Source organism: Oryctolagus cuniculus, chromosome 14, assembly GCF_964237555.1.
Source record: "Oryctolagus cuniculus chromosome 14, mOryCun1.1, whole genome shotgun sequence".
Classification (NCBI taxonomy): Eukaryota; Metazoa; Chordata; class Mammalia; order Lagomorpha; family Leporidae; genus Oryctolagus; species Oryctolagus cuniculus.
The window spans coordinates 88306695-88329003 of NC_091445.1; positions in this window are offsets into that span (position 1 = coordinate 88306695).

The window sequence follows — 22309 nt, forward strand, 5'->3', positions numbered from 1 at the left end:
ATGATTGATAAAGAATGCACATACTTAATGTGCATATTTTAATAAGTTTGAACAAATAAAAACACCTGGGGTAGTATAACCACAATAAAGGTAACAGACACATCTAACATCTCCCTTTGTTAGGACACAAAAATAAGATCTTCACAAAATTTGAAGCGCATAATACCATCTTAATTAACTATAGCTATTGTGTGGAACAGTCCCTCCTTAGAATTCAGTCAACTAGCATAAGTGCGACATGCGCGTCCTCTGTGCTTGCGCGTGTTTGGTTTTCGGTTTCACTGTGGCTATCAGAGAACATAGATTAAAGGAAGGTAAATGTATCAAAGATTGAAAATCCGAAACCAATTCTGCAGCATATATTTTCAATTTCATACAGTTTTACATTGAGTTGTATTCTGTCTTACATTGTCCTTTTCTTATTTGATTCATTGATTCAACAAATATGTACTATGCTAGGTTATGTTTTATGTATTAATATATAGTAGTGAACACACAGACAAAAATAATTACTTTCAGAAGCTTCCATTTTAGTGAACCAGACAATAAAGATGAAATAAGTAAAATTCACACTCTGTAACATGATGATCTAAATTACAGAGAAAAATAAAATAGAAAATAGGGCTAGGAAGTACTGGAGGTGATGACGGGGATGACAGTTTAAAAAAGATGACCCTGGAAGGCCTTATAACAAAAGTCATATTTATGTAAGGATTGATGGAGATGAGGGTGCAAGGCTCTTGGATCTGGGAGAAAAGGCAGGTGCAAAGGAATAATAGGCCTAGTGTGAGGGAGAACCAGGGAGGAAGTCAGTGGGGAGCAGGGAATAGGGTGTATGGGGAGACTAGGCTAGGGGAATGAGTAGAGCCACTTTGTATGGGGTATTGAGCACCACCCAGGGCCCCTACCCACCAGATACCAGTAGTACATATCCACCAGCCCTGAGAAGCAAAAATGCCATCCAAGGGGCAAAATTATACCTATTAGAAATACACTGCCCTGGGGCTGGTGCCGTGGCGCACTAGGCTAATCCTCTGCCTGCGGTGCCAGCATCCCATATGGTCACCAAGTTCTGGCCCCGGTTGTTCCTCTTCAAGTCCAGCTCTCTGCTGTGGCCCAGGAAGGCAGTGGAAGATGGCCCAGGTGCTTGGGCCCTGCACCCGCATGGGAGACCAGGAGGAAGCACCTGGCTCCTGGCTTCGGATCAACGCAGCTCCAGCCGTTGCAGCCATTTGGGGAGTGAACCAATGAAAGGAAGACCTTTCTCTCTGTCTCTCTCTCTCACTGTCTGTAACTCTACCAGTCAAATAAGTAAATAAATAAATAAATAAATAAATAAAAAGAGAGAGAAATACACTGCCTAAGAGAACACGTGGTAACTGACTGTGGGCCCTTCCAGGTCTAGGGCAAAATCACTTTGCATCTACTTTGAGAAATCCTTTGCATATAAATAATCGTTTCATTTTTTGGAAGTCGGAGTTACACACAGAGAGAGGAGAGGCAGAGAGAGAGAGAGAGAGGTCTTCCATCTGCTGGTTCACTCTCCAATTGGCCACAATGGCTGGAACTGCACCGATCCGAAGCCAGGAGCTTCTTCCTGGTCTCCCATGTGGGTGCAGGGGCCCAAGGACTTGGGCCATCTTCTACGGCTTTCCCAGGCCATAGCAGAGAGCTGGATGGGAAGTGGAGCAGCCAGGTCTCCAACCAGCGCCCATATGGGATGCCAGAGCTTAAGACCAGGGTGTTAACCTGCTGTGCCACAGCGCTGGCCCAGCATGTAAATAATCTTTAAATTGCTTCTACTATACTAGGCTCACTGGACAGGTAGTCACTTTCAGTTTTCTTTTTCTGTTTTCAATGTCTCCTTTTGTTTATTTTCCATTTTTAAAATTTATGAGACAGAGAATGCTTGTGGAAAATAAATACAAGAGGTGAGACACATCTCTCAGAAGTTTTAATCAGAAAGAGTCACCATGAATAATTAGTGTTATGTATCTCTAAAGTTCTTACAAATGTACAATATTCATAATCTGTAATATCACTTGTTCCTACCTAATAGTCTTGATTCAAACTATTCCTTAATCACCAACATCAGGTTTAATAAACACCCATTTGGATTTAATTTAACATGGTTGTACTTAATTAGTATTATTGTAAGATGATGACTTCCCACTCTTGAGGTCTAGCCTGGGAACAGAGCTACCACTGAAGGATTTGTTTGGGGACCATACACTTGGAGTTCCAATAAATTACTTTGAAATGAACTCTTGGGAAACTCTTCTAAGCTGGTAACAGGCATCTGCTTTATATGACTGACTCAGAGCGTTAAGTTGGTGAGCAGAGGCAGGCAGTGAGTTCTGTGGAACTGAGGGTGTTCCAATGTGGCTTTAAAACAACTTTGCTTCTAGCTTATGAGATGCTGAATTGAGATTAACAATGCAAAGAATTGCTCCTGGCGCCCCCCGGCAACATTCATCATACTCTTTAGGAAGCCCTTGTTGGCTATGTGGCATGAGGAGCTAAAAAATGTTCTATCTGTAGAGAAGGCAAGAAGAACAAAATGGTCTTTAAGTAATGTTCTGTCTAAAAGTGGGCAAGAAAAATGGGAAAGTGTACAGCAAATGCAAATATGTGTGATGTCATCCATGTTTCCATCATCCTGAGAGCTAAATAATTGTTGGTGGAAACAGAATGATTACCAGGAGCCACCTGGGATCAGTCAATAACCACCTAAAATAAATTGCTAATCAGAAGAGGAGCTAGCACAGGCTAATAACATAGTTACTTGATCTGCTTCGCTGTATGTCCTATTTTTATCAGCCTGGAGAAAGAGATGACTTGGCTTTTACTGGGTTACAGCCGGATGATGAAGAAAGCAATTTTGCCTTCTCAGGCACACTCTCCTACAGTCACCTGGCTGGAGTATAAGCAGTTGCTTATCCTAGTTTGCATTGTCACTTTTGTGCCTAGTGGGCATTTGTCCAGAAGGCTTAGGTTCAAGTCCATAAGGAGCCTGGCTTTCTGACTTTACAGTGCATAGTAATGACCCGGGGACCTTGTTAAAAGGCAAATTCTGATTCAAAAGGTTTTGGGAGGGACTTTAGATTCTGTTTCTAATAAGCTCAAAGTGATGCCAATGCGGCTGATCCACAGAGCACATTGATTTAGAAGATTGGGTAGGAGAGTCTATCAAAGGAGTGAAATTTGAAAGAACTGGGAACAGAAGTGTGTGGATTCAAGGGTGACATCAACAAATGGCTTACTCAAGGTGCCTCACACTTGTCCTCCCCAGAATAAAGGACCAAACGCAGCAAACAGACAACTACACGTCACCCAGCATGACTGAAGGGGACTGCTGGAATGCAGTGAGGGGAGGGGGAAATCCTCAGCACACAGAAACTCAGGATTGCTTCATTGAGAAGCGAGGAAACACTTTGCCTCTGCCATGCCGTCCTCCCAGCCGGGAGGGACTCATCTTTACAGAGAAAGGTAAGCAGAGTGGACCCGAGTCCCCATCACCATCACAGACTCTTGCAGTCTTTGCTCCTTAAGAAGCCTGCAGTCTGCAAAGACTCTGAGCCCATCTTAGGGAGCTGCCTAGAATTTGGATGGCTGCACTACTGCAGAGGAGAAGGCCACATTGTTCCCCACCTCCTAGGACCAGCTCCTTGCTAATGCACCTGGGAAATCAGTGGAAGATGACCCAAGTACATGGGTACCTGCACCAATGTGAAAGACTCAGATGGTGTTCCAGTCTCCTGGCTTTGGACTTCTCCAGACCTGCCATTTTGGCCATTTGGGGAGTGAACCACCAGATGGAAGATCTCTCCTCCCACCCCTTCTGTCTCTGTAACTCGGCCTTCCAAAGAGAATAAATAAGTCTTTGTAAAAAATACTTAGATAAATCAAACATAAAAGTAAGAAGCAAACACTGAACTTGAATTGCACTTTACACCAAGTGGACTTAGACATATATGGACCATTCTCTCTAAGAGCAGAAGAATATTGTTCTTTTGCACATGAAACATTTTCTAGGATAGGTCATAAGTCTGCCTACAAAATAAGTCTCAAAAAATTCAAGAAGACTGAAATTATACCTATAATCGTTTCGAAACACAATGGCATGAAACCAGGAATCAATAACAGGAATAATCTTGGAAAATTCACAAATACGTGGCAATTACCAAAATACTCCTCATAAACAATTTAGACAAAATAAAATCAAAAGGAAAATTAAATAAACAACTTGAGAAAACAGAAGTTGGAACTAAAATATATCAAATCCTATGGGCTAAAAGAAAGGCAGTTCTAACAGGGAAGTTTGTGGCAATAAATACCTACATTTAAAAGGAAGAAAGATCCTAAATAAATAGTCTAACATTTCATCTGAAGGAGTTAGAAAAAGAAGAACAAACTAACCCAAAGTAAGCAGAAGGAAGACAATAATACAGATCAGAAGCAGAAATAAATCAAATAGACAACAGAAAAACTATGGAAAGAATCAATAAAACCAAGTGTTGGCTCTTTGAACAAAACAAACAAAATCAAGAAACTTGCTTTACTAAGAAAAACAGAGAAGACTCAAATAAATAAAGTCAGAAATGAAAGTGGAGATGCTACAATAGGTGTTTCAAAAGTAGAGAGTTATAAGGAATTATTATCAACAATTGTATGACAATAAATTGGATAACCTAGAGTGAATGGACAAATTTCTAGTAAAATGTAACTAACCAAGAATTTTTTAAATGAATTTATTTGAAAGGTAGAGAGACAGGGAGACACAGAAAGATCAAAGATCTCTCCTTTGCCAGTTCACTCTCTAAATGTCTGCACCAGCTGGGGCTGTGCCAGATCAAAGCCAGGTGCTAGGTACACAATCCACATCTCCCACACGAGTGGCAGGGACCAATCTACTTGAGCCGTTATCTGCTGCCTCTCTCGGCACATATTAGCGAGAAGCTAGAATCTGGCATGGAGTTGGAACTTGCACCCAGGCTTTCCAATATGACATATAAAGGGTCCCAAGTGGCATCTTAACCAATACACCAAATATCCACCCAAACCAAATAAGAGAGACTCAGGAAGAAATAGAAAGTTTCAATAACAAACAAACAAACATGCAAAAAAAAAAAAAAAAACAAACCAGCAAATAAAGAGACTGCATGGCTGAATTTTATCAAACATTCAAAGAAGGGTTATTACCAGTACTTCTTAAATTTTTCAAAAAATATTTACCTTAACACTTTAGTCAAAGTCATTATGAGAAAATTATAGCGTAATAACTCTGATTAACATTGATGCAAAATTTCTGATAAAATTCTAGCAAATTCCAATTAACAACATAGCAAAAAGATCATAGATTATGCCCAAGTGAGATTTATCTTTGGTATGAAAGTGTAATTTAACCTACACATGTCAGTCAATATAATATGTTACATTAATGGAATAAAAGATAAAATCACATGGTCATCTCAATTGTTAGAAAAAAAAAAGCCAGCATTTGAGAAAGTTCAGTATCCTTTTTTGATAAAACCCTTAATAATTATGAAAAAACCACAGCTAAACATAATAATCAATGGAAACTATTAAAAGCTTTTTCACTAAGATCCAATATAGGGATGCTCACTTACTACATCAATTCAACATAGTACTGGAAATGTTAGCAAAAGCAATCAATCAGGAAAGAAAATATATGGCTGGGGGCCACTGAGAGCACTTGGGGAATGAATCAGGAGATGGGAGGTCTCTCTGTAGCCGTCATTCAGAAACTTTCTGTGGTACTCTTCACAAAACTAGAGAAAGTAATCTTTAAATTCGTAAGAAACCACAGGTAGTCAAAACAATATTAAGAAAGAAATAGCAAAATTGGAGGCATCATACTTCCTGATTTAGAATTATTTTATAAAGTCATAGTAATCAAACAGTATGGTACTGTTACAAAAATAGAAATATAGGCCAATGGGAACATCCAAAGTTACACAATCACCCACTTTTGATAAGGGCAGCAGGAAAACACAATAGGAAAAGGATAATCTGCAATAAATGGTGGCGGGAAAAATGTATTCTCATATGAAACTGAATTTTTATCTTGTACCACATACAAAAATTAGCTAAAAATAAAAATAAATTTAAGACCTGAGATCACAAAATTCCAACAAAAGAATGTAGAGAGAAATTTCCATAGCATTGGCCTTGGTAAAGAGTTTTGGATATCACACCAAAAGCTCAAATATTGAAAGAGAGAGAACGATCCAACATGGGAAGCAGGATACACAGCAGACTCATAGAATGGCAGGTGTCCTAAATAGTACTCTGGCCTCAGAATCAGCCCTTAAGGCATTCAGATATGGCTGAAGAGCCCAGGAGAGTACTTTAGGCATGGAAAGCCAAGACACTCTGGCAAAAAAAAAAAAAAAAAAAGACTAAATGAAAGATCTCTGTGGGTGAGATCCCAGTGGAACGAACGGGCCATCAAAGAAGGAGGTACCTTTCTCTGAAGGGAGGAGAGAACTTCCACTTTGACTATGACCTTGTCTAACTACGATCAGAGTTGGCGAACTCAAAAGGCTTCCATACCCTTGGCAACTCATGACAAGAGCCTAGGGTGATTACTGACGCCATAAACAAGAGTGTCAAATTGTTAAGCCAACAACAGGAGTCGCTGTGCACTTACTCCCCATGTAGGATCTCTGCCCTTAATGTGTTGTACATTGTGAATTAATGCTATAACTAGTACTCAAACAGTATTTTTCACTTTGTGTTTCTGTGTGGGTGCAAACTGTTGAAATCTTTACTTAATATATGCTAAATTGATCTTCTGTATATAAAGAGAATTGAAAATGAATCTTGATGTGAATGGAATGGGAGAGGGAGCAGGAGAGGGGAGGGTTGCAGATGGGAGGGAAGTTATGGTGGGGAAAAAGCCATTGTAATCCATAAGCTGTACTTTGGAAATTTATATTTATTAAAATGAAGTTAAAAAAAGAAAAAACAAATAAATAGAACTACAACAAACTAAAATGCTTCTACACAGCAAAGGAAGTAATCACAAAATTGTAATGCAACCTTTGGACTGGGAAAATATTTGCAAGCCAGGAATTAATTAATATTAATAGGGAATTAATATCCAAAATTTATAGGGAACTCTTGAATCTGAATCCATAACCAAAAAGTGATTAAATATGTAAATAAATAACCTAATTAAAAATAGGCAAAGTACCTGAACATATATAGCCCCAAAGAACACATGAAGTGAAGAGCATATATAGGAAAACGTTTTCAACATCACTGTTCAACAGGGAAATGCAAATTAAGATCACTGTGCAGTATCCCTTCATTAGGATGGCTAATACCAAAAAGAGAAGAGACAACAAATGTTGGCAAGGGTGTGGAGGAGAGGAGACTTCATCCGTGTGAGCAGGAATGCAGGTTGATATAGCCTTATGGTAAACAATATAGAAGTTCTAGCATTTTTTTTTAAATTAGCCTACCCCATGATCCAATAATCTGTCTTTGGAGTATAATCCCAAAGGAGATGAAATCACTACCTCATAAAAATATCTATACTTCTATGTTCATTACAGCATTATTCACAGTAGTCAAGATATGGAAACAATCTAATATTCTACTGATGGGTGACTGTGTGAAGAAAATGCGGTGATTATATATACAGAGGAATAGTATTCAGTCTTTAAAAAGGAGTTTGTGCTATTCCCACAATGTGGAAGTAGCTGGAGGAAGTTATACTGGTGAAATAAGCCAGACAAAGAAGAAAAATGCTGTATTTTTCATATATATGGAATCTTTTAAAAAAATCAAATATACATAGAGAATAAATCAGTGGTTATAGAATGGGGAAGAGGAAATAGGGAGGTGTAGGTCATAGGATATGAAGTAGCAGGTATGTTGGATGCACAAGTTTAACAGACAACAGGAAGACTAGAGCTAATAAGATTGTATCACAGGGATTTTTGTTAAGCTAGTAGATTTTAACTGCTCTTATAGTAAAAAATACCCATGTGAGATGATAGATTCATTTGCTTTACAATAGCAATCATTTTACTACCTAAAAGCATCCCTTAACACCATGTCATAAGCTTCAATTATACACAATAGCAATGTTTTAAAAAGAGAAGTACGATGAATTAATCTTTCTCTCTAGTCCCTACTTTTTAAAATTTTTCTCCTTCCTGCTTACAAGACTGCCTGTTTCTTTACTCCTCAACACATTAAAGGCCCAGGGAGCTCTGATGCAATTGCTCTGTGTTGGGGCTCAGGTACTGGTGTTTTCTGACTGCCTCACAGGATTAGGACATGCAGACCTATTTGAGTTACAGTAACTTGTTGTCCTCAAAAACAATGCTCCTATTTATCTTTGAAGTAGCCTTCATTCAACAGGTTTAATTGCTCCTTGCGTTTAAATTCTTAATTTTGTTAATGATAAACAACACATAATATGTAACACAATTTGTCATTGTATCAAATGTATTATTACTTATTCTAATAATTGTATCAAATGTATTATTACTTATTACCTGCTCTTGGACTCTCCAAACAGCCTCCTTCCAAGACTCCTTCCCCATGGAGCCAGTTCTATAAGGTCCAGTCCTGACCTCACTGGGAGCCTGCTTGTGGTACAAAATTTTAGATCCCTTCCAGACCTGCAGAATCAGAATCTGCAACTTCACAAGGGTCCCACTATCAAGCAGTGCTTTGTCTTGAACATTATTTGCCTCCCAAACTCATGCAGGACCTTAAAACCCAAAGTCTTAAGTTAGTGGTGTAAAGAAAGTGGAAAATAAATCTAATTCTGGTATTTAGGAGGTAGTCCTTAGGTCACTGGGGATCTGTCCTCAGAACAGATATCTTGCAGATGACTGGTTATCAAAGCCTGAGTCAGGACCAGCCCTTGTCTAGGAGCTTCCTGGCTTGCCATATAATCATTCCTCCAGACACTCTTTGCCACCAGCCTCCTTAGGCTGAACCAATGGGGCCACCCTATCTTGGACTTGAATCTCCAAAACTGTAAGTTAATGAAGCCTTTTCTGTGTGTAAAGTTATTTCACTGTGGTAACAAGAATCTCACTCATGCAAGTACTGCTTTGAAATGCAGACCTCTCATGGCACTCTGAGTAGCATCTCTGCTGTGCTTCTCATGGAATGTGTCACATGTCTATGATGTGGACACTGGAGGAGCCTGCTTTTCCTCCACGCCACTCTGCTTCTCTGGACCGTATCTGCAGCTTTCAGTGTCTCAGATGGTGGTGGGACATCCTCCGCCTTCAGAATTCTTGCATGGATGGGTGGAAATTTTTCTGTAAAGAAGTCAAGTTATGATTCCATGAATTTGCTTTCAGATCTGCACTGATTCTTGCATGCTAGGATTGGGAGCAAGGTTAGGGGCAGCCTTACAATGTTCACTCATGTTCACTTGCTGTGCCTGGCTGGCTGTGGTTCTCACAAAGCATCTGTGAGCCTTTGCTCACAGCCAGGCTCTACTTACAGCACGTGGGCTATGATGGGTCTCTGTTGCTCCTTTCTGCTATACTGTCCTGATGGCCGGATTTCATGAATGTCTCCATTGATGGGTGGGAGGCTCTGTATTCAAAAGCAAACATGCCAGTGGCAGCTCAGACTCTTACCTCCACAGTTTCCTGTCATGTGTGATGTTCTCGTCATAGACCACAAGGTCAGAGCTAACTAGCAACTTACTGAGATCCGGCTGTAACCAAGCAAATTGGATCTCTGCTCTCAGCATGGCGAGGAATGTGCTGATGTCTATCACAGGTGAGGGGAACGGGGTAGCAAGCAATTCTTGCCAGCTTAAGATGTGTTCAAGCTGGGGAGCATGGGAAGGAAAATGTCTGTGGATCAAAACAGATGCCAGGCAGAATGGAGCTGGCTGAAGAGCTCCTAAAATTGAGGGAAGAGGAGAGGGAAAGCAGGATCTCTGTGGTTGGGCTGGGCAGAACACACAGAAGTGGAAGGACTCCCTGGAGGGATGTGGCTGGATTGGAGAGCTAGTGGGCAGAACCAACACTGTGTGAATGTCCCAGAAATATCCCAATGGACAAATTGATTCTGTCCTGCCTCCTTCCCTGGTCACTCTCTACCACATAACAGGACTTTAAAAAAATTCATAGAATTGATCAGATCTGAAATAACACATTTATTTGATTATTTTCTCCCTGTTAGTCTGTTGCACTAGATTTCAAGCTACAGAGCAGGGATCTCGCTGGTATTGCTCGTTGCGAAGCTCTCTCAATGCTTGGTGCTGTAATTAGAAAACATCAGGGCTGGCGCCGCGGCTCACTAGGCTAATCCTCTGCCTGCGGCGCCGGCACACCAGGTTCTAGTCCCTGTCGGGGTGCCGGATTCTGTCCCGGTTACCCCTCTTCCAGGCCAGCTCTCTGATGTGACCAGGGAGTGCAGTGGAGGATGGCCCAAGTACTTGGGCCCTGCACCCCATGGGAGACCAGGAGAAGCACCTGGCTCCTGGCTTCGGATCAGCGCGGTGCGCCGGCTGCAGCGGCCATTGGAGGGTGAACCAACGGCAAAGGAAGACCTTTCTCTCTCTCTCTCTCTCTCTCTCTCTCGCTGTCCACTCTGCCTGTCAAAAAAAATTTTTTAAAAAAAGGAAAACATCAGGAACCATCTAAATTTCCTGTGGCTGCCATGATGAATCACTGCACACTGGGTGGTTTAAAACAACAGAAATTTACTCTTTTCCCATTCAGGAGGCCAGAAAACAGAAAGAAACTTGTTGGCAAGGTTGGTTATTTTTCTGGACGCACCAAGGTACAATCTGTTCCATGCCTCGCCTGTAGCCTCTGGTGGCTTTTGGCTATGCTGGGGGTGAATTCTTTGGCTGGTAGCTGCATCAGTACAAGCACATGTATATGAAGGATCTCCAAATCGTTCATGGACATTGTACATTACCGTATACTTCTATTTTTCCATGGGTCCTTCGAAGCCCCCTTATATTTCTGTGTGCCATTTACCTTCTGTAAAATGACATTAGTCCCTGGACTTAGGGCCCAGTCTACTCCAGTATAATCTCATCCTAACGAATTAGATCTGCAAAGACCCTATTTCTAAGTAACATCACATTCTGAGGTTTCAGGAAGATATGACTTTTGGGGGGGACCCAATTCAACCTACTATATATGCTCAACAAGTACTGTTGAATAAATAAGTCATAAGAGATTTCCTTTGATCTTAAAGTTTAAGGGTCAGGCAAAAGAGAGGATAAAAAGAAAGCAAGGGGTTTCCCTTTGGATGTGAATAATCTGGGGGGTGGCTCAATCTTGTTTGCAGAGTACAAAACCCCATTGTTCTCAGAATACCCCAGTAGGGAGACATCAGGGAGTAGACATTGTTCTTTTATATGGGAAAGTTGGTGGATGTCTAAACAGAGACAGCTGTAATATTAGCACGACGTTTAGACTCATCTACCCATGTGTTGCTGAGTATTCTGCCACTGGACGTTATACCGGGCTTCCTATAGGCTGAGTAGATGTGGGCATCAGCAAAGAGAGTACCTAAGAAAATGAGAGCTCTTGAGAAAGTATTTGATTTAAACATGTTTGAAATTGCATAAAAATATGAGAATTTGGTTGTATTTCTTTATACATATGTTATGATTTAAAATTGCTTTAATTTTGAATACCATCTGAGCTGGGGCACTGAAAGGTTTTCTGTGACATCCAATAGTTTTAATCCAGTCCTTGTTGAACCTCAATGTTTCTGAAACTTGGAAGAATAAAGTGGAGACCAAGGGAGAGAATTGCTCTTTCTAAGCTGCTGGCAATTTCTGCTTAGTTTGAGGTTTCAGTTGACCACTCAAGTTTGAAAGTTGATGTGTGCAAGGTAAAGTCAGAGTCAGGTCCATTGCAATGCGAGGCCAAGGTACCCTGCCTGGTGACACAGAGGTCTCTTTTCCTGAGACTGGAGTTCAATCTCGAAGATCTGGCGACAACAATGGCCAACTGACGACTGTGGACGAGGAAGAAGTTGAGTTCTTGTGGAGGTGTTCAGGACTCCTGAACCCCCTGAAACTCAATGAGAGTGATGCAAAGTGATCTTCCGTACACTCTCAACATTTTGGTGGCCTGGGGGGCTGAGTCTCAAGCTTACCACACCACCTAAGGAGAGGCCTGGTCTGTGGATACTTGGCTGTGTCGTTTCTGTGGCTGATGGAAGGTTTCCCTTCTGCATGGTTGTTTCCTAGAGCACACTTAACCTATCTACTGGGAGACAGCATATCCTGCTCAGTCATTCTTGCAGATGTGAGTGCTCAGGGAGACATAGTTCAGGGAAGAAGATGACCACTCTGACAGTTTGTTGTGAGCTGGCCAAACACGACCCACGTGGAGGGAAGGGTCATTGGAAACAAGAAAGATGACTGGCAGAGGTGGCTGGTCAGTGCCAGTATGGACTTGTATGATGTGAAAATATTCCCCAGTAGATTCTGATATAGGGAGGCAAATCCCCCAACCCTGGACTGGGTTTCTTGAAGTCCTACAAAAACACTTCTGCTGGATGTCAAAGGCAAGGCTGCCTGGGACAACTACAGAAGTGGGACATTGGAGTTTTCTCTTGAATGCAAATTCCTCCAAATTTGCTGGCTTCTAACTTTTGTCCTATCTCGATTAAAATCGCCTATTGTCGCCGCAGTTTTGTTTTCTCGCCACATTGCCCTGTCCATGGTTAATTTGCTTCTCCAATTGACCAGCATTTTGCTTTTAAAGTGCCACACAGACAACCACCGCACCAGCACAGTGTGGTTTAGCTGCTGCAGGCAGACGCCAGCTTTAACCAACACTGTGTGTGGGGCTCACGTGGGCCTGGGGCTCTGCCAAGGCCTGGAAGGCAGTCAGCGGTGTTTACTCACAGAAGCGCTGGCTGCGGTAAGGTATTGCATGGAAGGATAATTAGCATATGGTTTTAAAGGGTTTCTTAATTCAGAGTAGCTGTATTTATTTGCATGTAAATAATGGACAGTGTCCTGTTTGGTAGGCTCTGGAGATGAATGCTAAAAACATACATCCTCTCAGAAAATAACTGGAAATTTTAGACTCTGCACCGTGTGATTATCAAATGTGTGAAGCGGAAACGCAGACAAGGGCAGGCACGGACTGATCTGTTGTACTCTCTCCTTAACTGGAGGAGGTGTGCTGTGGCTTAGGACTGACAGAGGTCTTTGCACGTGCAAAGGCCTCTGCGGACAGCTAGCTAATCCCAGGCACCCCTCTGTTCTAAGTCTTGATATCTTCGGCTCTCCAGCAGAACGTTGAAATTGAACTTTTTTATGGGCGCTGATAACAGCTGGGGATTCCTTTCTCCTTCTGTTTGCCTGCCACCCACAGCTTCCCAAGAGGCTTTTTCCTTTCTTCTTTGGATTTGATTCCTTCCTTGTCCCTGTGTGTTTCTGAAGATTTTAAAATAAGCAAACAAATAAAGTATAACTCATACCCTTCTCAGCCTTGCTCTCCTGTCTGCTGGTTCCCCTTTTGTGGCCAACATCATTTTTTTCCTTCTGACTTTCTTCTTCTTGGTTCATGAGTTCTCCTCTCTTTTTTTGAATTAATTAGTTTTGGCTGCTTCAAAACAGAAAAAAATAATAGCGCCTTAACATATGTGTAAGTCTGCTTCTCTTTCGTTTAGCAATATATGATGCTGGGTGATCAGAGGGTTGGGGCCACTTGCTCTATGTGGGGGCCTAGGGACCCATGCTCATGCTAGCTTGTCCTGCTGTGCTGTATGGGTGTTACCCTTGTATTCTTGGTCAATGTGGAGAACCCATGGCCCCAGCGTCTCACTTCTCTCCACAAAGAAGGAAAGAAGGACTAACTTTTTGACTTTGGGAAGTGACTTTAGGTTCTCTGAACTTGAATTTCCACATCTAGTAAGTGGCGATAATAAGCATATTTATTTTATTGTGATTCATTGATTCATTTGAAGCTTGGTACAATATAAGCTCTCAAGAAATGTTGGCTGGCATTGTTTCCCATTGGGTGGAAGTTGTTTTGGAAGCTGTGTATGATGTCCCTAATCTGAAACCCACCAATGGAAATGGAAATTGCTATAATTCTCATGTTGGTAAGTCATTAGGGTGAGATTGGGTCTCTGTGATGAAGAGCTAGGAGAGTTCCTTGTGGAGCCAGAAACTTCTGTGGGTGTGTTAGGTTGGTGTTCTCAGAAGAAGAGACTAGGACTAAAGTGCAGGAAGCCTGCTTGTGTGGCCCCAGGAAATTCTTGTTGGAAGGAAGGGAAGGAGCTGATGCAAGCGTTATTGAGCACATTACTGAAAGTGGCAGGAGGGACGAATTCTGCAGGGCAGCTCTGGCAGTGCAGAAATGTGTCATGTTAGCCCCCTAGAGGCACCACCAACACCAGGTTCTACCATACGTTGGTTGAGGGTTGCTCGTGGGAATATTCATTCCTTGGCTCTTCTTCCTGCTGCACCATCCAGGTTTGCATGCTATAGAAATCCTTAAAGAAAAGAGCCTCATGTGCATACATTTGGAAGTCACTGAGTTAGTTAATGCTGAGGGTATACACTGAGGCTCCCATGGGGTGGACTCCCACTACACTGGATGCTCTTGCTCAGGGCATTGACCTTCCAATTCCATTCTGTGGAAGGTGGTAGGAGATGACCACTCTCTTGTGTTTTACAGCATTACTTTGTCTATCTGAAGATGCTCCAATCATTTTCCATGTTTAATAAAAGCCCAATCCCTTTGGTAACTGATATGAATTAATGTCCCAGACCACTCACCACAAAACCTCCACTGTATATCATGGGCCAAGAAATTGTGGCAGTTTATTTTGTAGTCTGAAGGTGAAATAATACTATTGTTACCAATGGATTGTGGTACCAGGTACCATGCTAAGCATACATTGCTATTCGATCTCATTCGATCTTCAGGACTTCTCCATGATGTGTGTATCAGTCTTGTTTTGAAGAAGAAATCTAGGCTTAACAGTTGGGGCCAAATATCATACGGTTGTTTCTTCACTTTAATGAGTTGTTTATGCCACAAGTCTACCTGCCTGGGAATTTAGGTGAATTTTGTATAATTTCACCTTAAACTCCCAAGAAGAGTGTCAACCTCTTCCCTCTTCAACATTGAGAACTTGGTCTCATTTTGTGTAGTTACTGCCTAATTTTTGCATCTCTTTCTTTTATGCTTCTTAAACATGGAAGAAGAAAGAAAATTGCTGAAAGTAGTTTGCTTGTTAAAGTACTAGTTTCTGTGGTGGAAATGTAGAGGGACAGAGGCAGGAATTTAGATGGAATGCCTCAGCAAAACAGTGCCAGTCTTGATGTGTGGGCTGTCGTCAAGTAACATATATAATCTATGCTGGAGTGATCTGTGCAGAAGACCAGCCCATCAAATACTTTAAAAAATAAATTTAATGCTTCTGAAAGGACTTCTTATGGAGTAAAATAAAGAGCACAGATCTATGAAGCCTTTCTAGCCTGATTCAATCTTGCAAGAACGATTTTATCTATTTATTTATTTACTTATGAGGCAGTGAAGAGATGGAGAGAGAGAGAGAGAGAGAATTCCCATCTGCTGGTTCACTCCTGAAATGCCCACAATGACCAGGACTGGGGCAGACTCAATCCAGGAGTGCAGAACTCAATCTGGGTCTTCACATGAGTGCAGGGACCCAAGTACCTGAGACATCACCTGTTGCCTAAGTACTCGAACCATCACCTGCTGCCCCCAGGGTGTGCATCAGCTGGAAGCAGGAGTGGAGCTGAGACTCAGACCCAGGAATTCCAATATGGGATGTGGACATCCCAACCCTCAGCTTCACTGTTGAGCCAAATGCCCACCCCATGTGATGTGTTTTAAATTCTCAACTCCTTTCCTAGGATGCCACTCTAGGTGATAGTGAGGTCAGCAAGTTGTATGGCAGGGGCATATTTGCAGATTGTTAGCTCCTTTTATACAGACTGGTAAATAGCTCTCAGGTGGTAACAAGTTGTAATTACAGCCAAAGACAAGAAAAAAATAATGGAGCCAGTTTTTTAGAACTCAAATCTCTTTAATCCCTTGGAGTAATCTCGTCCTTCAGAAGTGGCTGCCATGCGGGCTGCATAATTTCTGAACTAAAGGTCTGATTGAATTTGTGCCTGGAGCTCTGGTGACTGACTGCTTTGGTAAAAATCCTCTGATCGTCTGGGAGCTGCAGTTTGGCGACTGCTCATTCCCTGTGGTTGCCTTCTGTAATTGTGCATAGCAGGCTGGCATGAAGAGTGTAACCTTTTTTTGAGGTGTGACAAAGCATCAATTTGTGCTTTATTTTGAAGAGATGATTGACAATGGAATGAGCAATATGGACTTGGACTTTAAAGAATAAAACCTGTATTGCAAATTATAAATCTGATGTGTATGTGTGTGTGTGTGTGTGAGTGATGTGCATGTCTATATTTAATGTTTTTGGTGGTACTATTTGTCATAATAAAACATCATCTTTTTTTTTCAGGATTACATTTATTTATTTATTACCTATGTATTGATCTGTGGCTGGGCCCTGTGATAAGCCTAAGTACATAAAGACAAATAAGATATAAACTCTGCCCATTTTTAAATGAAATTTTTATTTTAGAATAATTTAATTTAAAAAATTAAAAGATTTTATTTATTTGAAAAGCAGAGTGACAGGGAGAGACAGTGAGATGCACACATACACACACACATACACACAGAGAAATACATGTTTTACATTCACAGGTTCACACCTCAAATGGCTACAGTAGCCGGGAATGGGCCAGACCAAAGCCAGGAGTCTGGAACTCTACTGGGGCCTCCCATGTGTGCGACAGGAGCCCAGACATTTGGGTCATCTTCTTTTGCTTTCCCAGTCACATTAGCAGGGAGCTGAATTGGAAGCAGAGCAACCAAGACTCAAATTAGTGCTCCAGTGTAGGATTCTGGCATTGCAAGCAGCAGCTTACCCTGCTACACCACAATGTTGGCTTCTAAGTTTGCTCTTAGGAAACTCAGTAGAATACCACTAAGATAAATTAATGCTACCATATTGCTCAGTTTTGGGGGGTAGTAAAGAAGGAAGAGACAATTTTAATTCATATAATTTAGCCACATAAAATGATAACTTCTTCAAAAATGATAGTTTCTTATGTACTAATTGTATATAAAATCTTTTACTATCACAGTGCCTATTTTGAATAAGAAAGATAATAAATGGAGAATATATTTTTATCCTAGACTTCAATATCCAAACTCTACAAGCCTGTAATATTTTTAATTTGATTGTTTTTTTTTATTGCATGTGGGGAAATTTTCAAAGCCTGAGATCATGTTATGTATTACTGCTAAACCCTATAGATTTACCTGCCTCACTTTTATTATTTCCTTATCAAATTCCTTTGCAGTGAGAAAAGTGTCTTCTCTCTCTCTCTCTCTTGACAGGCAGAGTTAGTGAGAGAAGGTGTCTTCTCTCTTGTGTAGGGTTAATTCCTGTGTATTTACTCCAAGTGTCCCATCCCTTCCTACTCCCAACATGTCTACCTTGACTTCCTTTCTCAGTGTGTGACTGAGGCTCCCATCATAGTGGGGTGAATCCCAGCAAGATGCCAATCCCTTTAAAATTGTATGTAATAAAATATTGCCTTCCTCAACTCCATGCTTCTCTCGGCAACAGCTCCATCCCTTGCCTACTCTTCACAATCTTACAGAAGGCGTTTTCTACACAGATTTTATCCTGTTTGTCTCCTATTTCATTGCAACCACCTACAAAATGAAGTCCACCATTCTACCGAAAAGATTTGCATCAACTCACTAACTACCTTGCTGCAAAGCTAATGAAGTGTTCATGATTGTTTTACTTTTTGTCTCTGTACCATTGGTACTGCTAATCACCCTTTCTCTTTTGAAATAACTTGAAAATACACAAATGTGATACACACTCAAGGTAAAATACCCAACAATCCTGGCGCTACAAGTGGTACTTAGCTGTCCACTTCTCTCTGACTCTCCAGTCTCAATTTCTTCAATATCTTGCTTTTAAGATCTCTTGTGTATCCTTTCAGTAATATTCGATTCAGCTTCAGTGTTTACACAATTAGATTGCACCACACATATTGTTCTTCAGCCTGCTCTTTTTCATGCCTTATGTTTCAGACATCTTCAAACAGCCACACATTCAGATTTCTTCTTTGACAGCTAAGTGTGCTGTTTTAAACTGTTTTTCTTGAAAAGATCCTGCTCTACAGACTACAGCAGTGCCCCTTTTTCCCCGTGCAGGGGACTTCTCCATCTCCTCTTCAAGGTCCAGTTCTTGGTCCAAGTCTCAGCTCCTTTTAATATCAACTTCTCCAAGGCAACGTCATCCATTCCCACAGTCACTATTATATACTGTTGATTCTCTAATCTTTGCCTCCTGTCCAGATCTTTCTTTGAACTTCCACACTTAACTGCTTACTCTATATTTCCATCTGAAAACAATTCAAAAATCTATAACTCAGCATATAAGTTCAACTCATTATTCTTCTGTATTACATTTCCCAAGCCTATTCCTTCTCTTTGCTTTCCCAGCACAGCACCACAGAGAACACTTTTCCCATCTAAAAACCTGCTGATGTCAGACATCGGGAGTCATTCTTAATTCAGCTTTCTTCTCAGCCCTCAACACAATCATCAATTCTTGTTGATCCCAACTTCCAAACATTTTTAACACAATTACTTATTTTCTTATCAATTATTGCCCTACTATAGGCCATCATAACTTTATTATTTAAATGATTTTAATAAACCTCATAATAAATGATAGCATTTCCTGCAGTCTTCTCATCCTGCAATTCATTCTCCTCACTGCAAAGTGATATTTCTAAGAAACAGGACATGACAATACCTATACTTCTTCAGGTGGTGCATAGGAGCATTCAAAACCTAAAGGTTTTTGTTTGTTTGTTTTTCATTTTTGTCTCTTTTTGGTCTTGCATTTTTGCACTTTGGGTCTGAATCCTATACGAGTTAGGATGAACTTGCTTTGGGGGCCTAACCAAAACCACTCATTTCTTCCAGAACCCTTCCCCTCCATTCACATCCTCTTTTGGAAAACTGTCCAACTGGTGCTCACATTCTGATCTCAACTTGGATATTATTTTTCCTCAGCAAGATTGTCTTCCTTTTCCCCACAGTCTGATTCTGTGCTCATTTTCCTAGCCCTTATCTAACCCCCTTCCATGGTTTCCTTCCAGTCACTGTAATTGCAATGACGATGCTTCCTAAGTTCTTACTTCCTCATCTTCATTCCCGTTTGTACTGTAAGTTTGCTGAAGACACTAAGCAAGGTTTTCTTACTTGCAGCTCTACCTCTTTATATCTACTGCCTAGGCCATGTAGATTCTCAATAAATATTCAGGGATTACTTCAGTACCAGGAAATGACATCTAAATGGCATGAGAATTGATCATCGTTTGCTGGTTTCCTTTTTGGGTATTGGGAGGGGATTGTTCCTGTGCTGTAGCCTTGTTTTCTCCCAACTTCTGCTTGTTCCCACTGATTCATCTTTTTATTTCTCCAGGCATCTCGAGGAGAAACTAGACTTCTAGATCCTTAATAGAATTAGAAAACACCTAAGAACATTTTCCAGCTCTCCCATCATTGATGTGACAACCCATTTCCTGCAAAGTTCCAGACCAGAACTTCCTCCATCCTGGGTCCAATACCTCTATTGCTTGGAACCCTGGAACACCTACTGTTCACTTCTGGTTTTAGAAACTCCGGTAGGTGTGTCTTGGTGCCTAGGGTGTAGAATCTGAGAGTGAGCATGTGCAATATTGAAAAGAAGAGGAGTCCTTACATTTAAGGGATACATGGAAGCAAATAAAGACACCAAGGAGACAGAGAATAGTTTTTCAGAAAATCAGGGTTCACAGAAACTAGGGTGTTTGAGTTTCAAGAAAAACTTATTTGGATTTTCTTCAGTGCTGGTTAAAGCTGAGTTGTGTTGGATGCATTCTCTTAGAACTCAGTGACCAAAATTGCTTTGTGTTTGTTGTTTGCTGTACTATTTTTTATTTTTAATGAAGGTTCTAGAAGAAGCCAGAATGAAGTAAGGTGAAAGGTTTCCTTGGGAAGGTCTTGAGAAGGTCTAACACCTAGGGGAGATAACTACTTGGGAAAACTACATTTTTAGTGGTTCATGTCCCAAGCCTAGTCTCTGGATGGGAGGCTCAGCCATCTCTCACTCAGATCCTCATCCCAGAGACCATTCTGTGTGCTTTCCATCTGGAGCCAAGCTGCTTCCCTAACCAGTACTCAGTCTTTGAAACTGACATTTTGGGCTCTTGCTGATTTCCCTATTGACTAACCATAAAGATGGGTGCATGTTATTCTGAGATTACCTTTGTTCAGCGTTTCACCGGGGTTATGAAAGTGAGCATTAAATTCTTAGTTTAGAAAAATGCTCAAGGGGCAGCGCCAAGATGGCTGAATAGAGAGGGCACGCACTGAAAAGTCCAGGAAAAGATAGGTTAATAAAAGTGGAGTTACGGTAGTCTCAGGGAAAGGCTCGGGGGAAAAAATTGCAGAGGACACTCTTCCAGATCTAGTGGATGTGACATGGATGACCTTCGGGGAGAGCAAGGACGCCCATGGCTCCGAAGCCAAACAGTGGAGTCTATGCATCTACGCTGGAAGGGGAGGTGAGCTCTGTAACCTGAGACATCGGCGGGGAAACTGGATTGAAGCCCAGCTGGGGAAAGTTCACCAGACTAACTACAGGAGAGAGGGGGAAAAAGGGGGGACCAGTATGATCTCTCTCCGCCCACCTTGTAGAGGCGAGCAGGAGACAAAGAGCAGGCGCCATTTTGGACATACAAGAATGGTGTGCAACCTCGGGGAGGTGCGCAACCTCAGAGCCACACCCGCCCCCAGTCAAACAGAAAAACCTGACTCTGGGGGGGTGAAATAACAGGAAGTTAGGACTTAGTGAAAGGGTGGAGCTAATGAACTGAGGCAGTGAAAAAAGATGGTGGGTGAGAGAACTCACGGAGTTCACCTGAGTGCCCTCCAGAGATGCTACAATTCGGTAACTTTGGCAACCCAGTGGAAGACTGCAGGAGAATTTGAGCCCACACTGAGGGCATCACGATTCTTTGTGTGATCCTTGGGAAAAAGCAGACGAATGATATACCCACAGAAGCCAGAAATCGGAAGCTGACTACCTTCAATTCCGCTCAGCTGTGTGGTATTACTTCCCTCCTGAATAAAAAAAAAATATATGTAAATTAATAAATAAACAAAGAGATTTACCACGCCTAACCTGAGTATGTCACCTTCTGCACACCCTTAACCCTGAAGAACCAAGCAGAGCTCTCTGGCCACACCCATCTCAAGCCTCAAGCCTCTAAGACTCCTCCAAAAGCAGAAAGTCCACTTAACACAGTCATAGTATAACAAGAAAAACACACAACAGTGAGGGAAGAAGAATTCAAAGAGTATCTCCACAATGCCAAGCAACAAACACAGAAACTGAGGGAACAAGATCAAGGAAGACATTATGATGCCCCCAAATGAACAAGACACCCCCAAGCCAAGATTATGAAGATGATGAGATAGAAGAAATGCAAGATATGGATTTCAAAAAATTTATGATAAGAACATTTAGAAGTTTTCCAAAACAAATTCTTGAAGTATAGAAATCCTTACTGGACAGGATAGAAAATCTCTCTCGTGAAAATGAAATCTTAAGGAGGAATCAAAATGAAACGCAGAAACTAGTAGAACGGGAAAGTGTGATAGTGAAGAGAAATAAAAATGAAATGAAGAACTCAATAGATCAAATGACAAACACATTTGAGAGCCTTAAAAACAGAGTCAGTGAGACAGAAGAGAGAATATCGGACTTAGAAGACAGAGCACAGGAAAACATACAGTCAAGCCAAAGAAAAGAAGAGGAAATTATAAATCTAAAAAATATTGTTGGGAATCTACAGGATACTATTAAAAGACCAACATTCGAGTTCTAGGAGTTTCTGAAGACATGGAGAGAGAGAAAGGATTAGAAGGCCTTTTTAGTGAGATACTAGCAGAGAACTTTCCGGGTTTGGAGAAGGACAAAGATATCCTAGTACAGGAAGCTCATAGGACCCCTAGTAACCATGACCAAAAGAGATCCTCACCACGACACCTTGTAATCAAACTCACCACAGTGAAACATAAAGAAAAGATCTTAAAATGTGCAAGAGAGAAACATCAGATTACTCTCAGAGGATCTCCAATTAGACTCACAGCAGACTTCTCATCAGAAACACTACAGGCTAGGA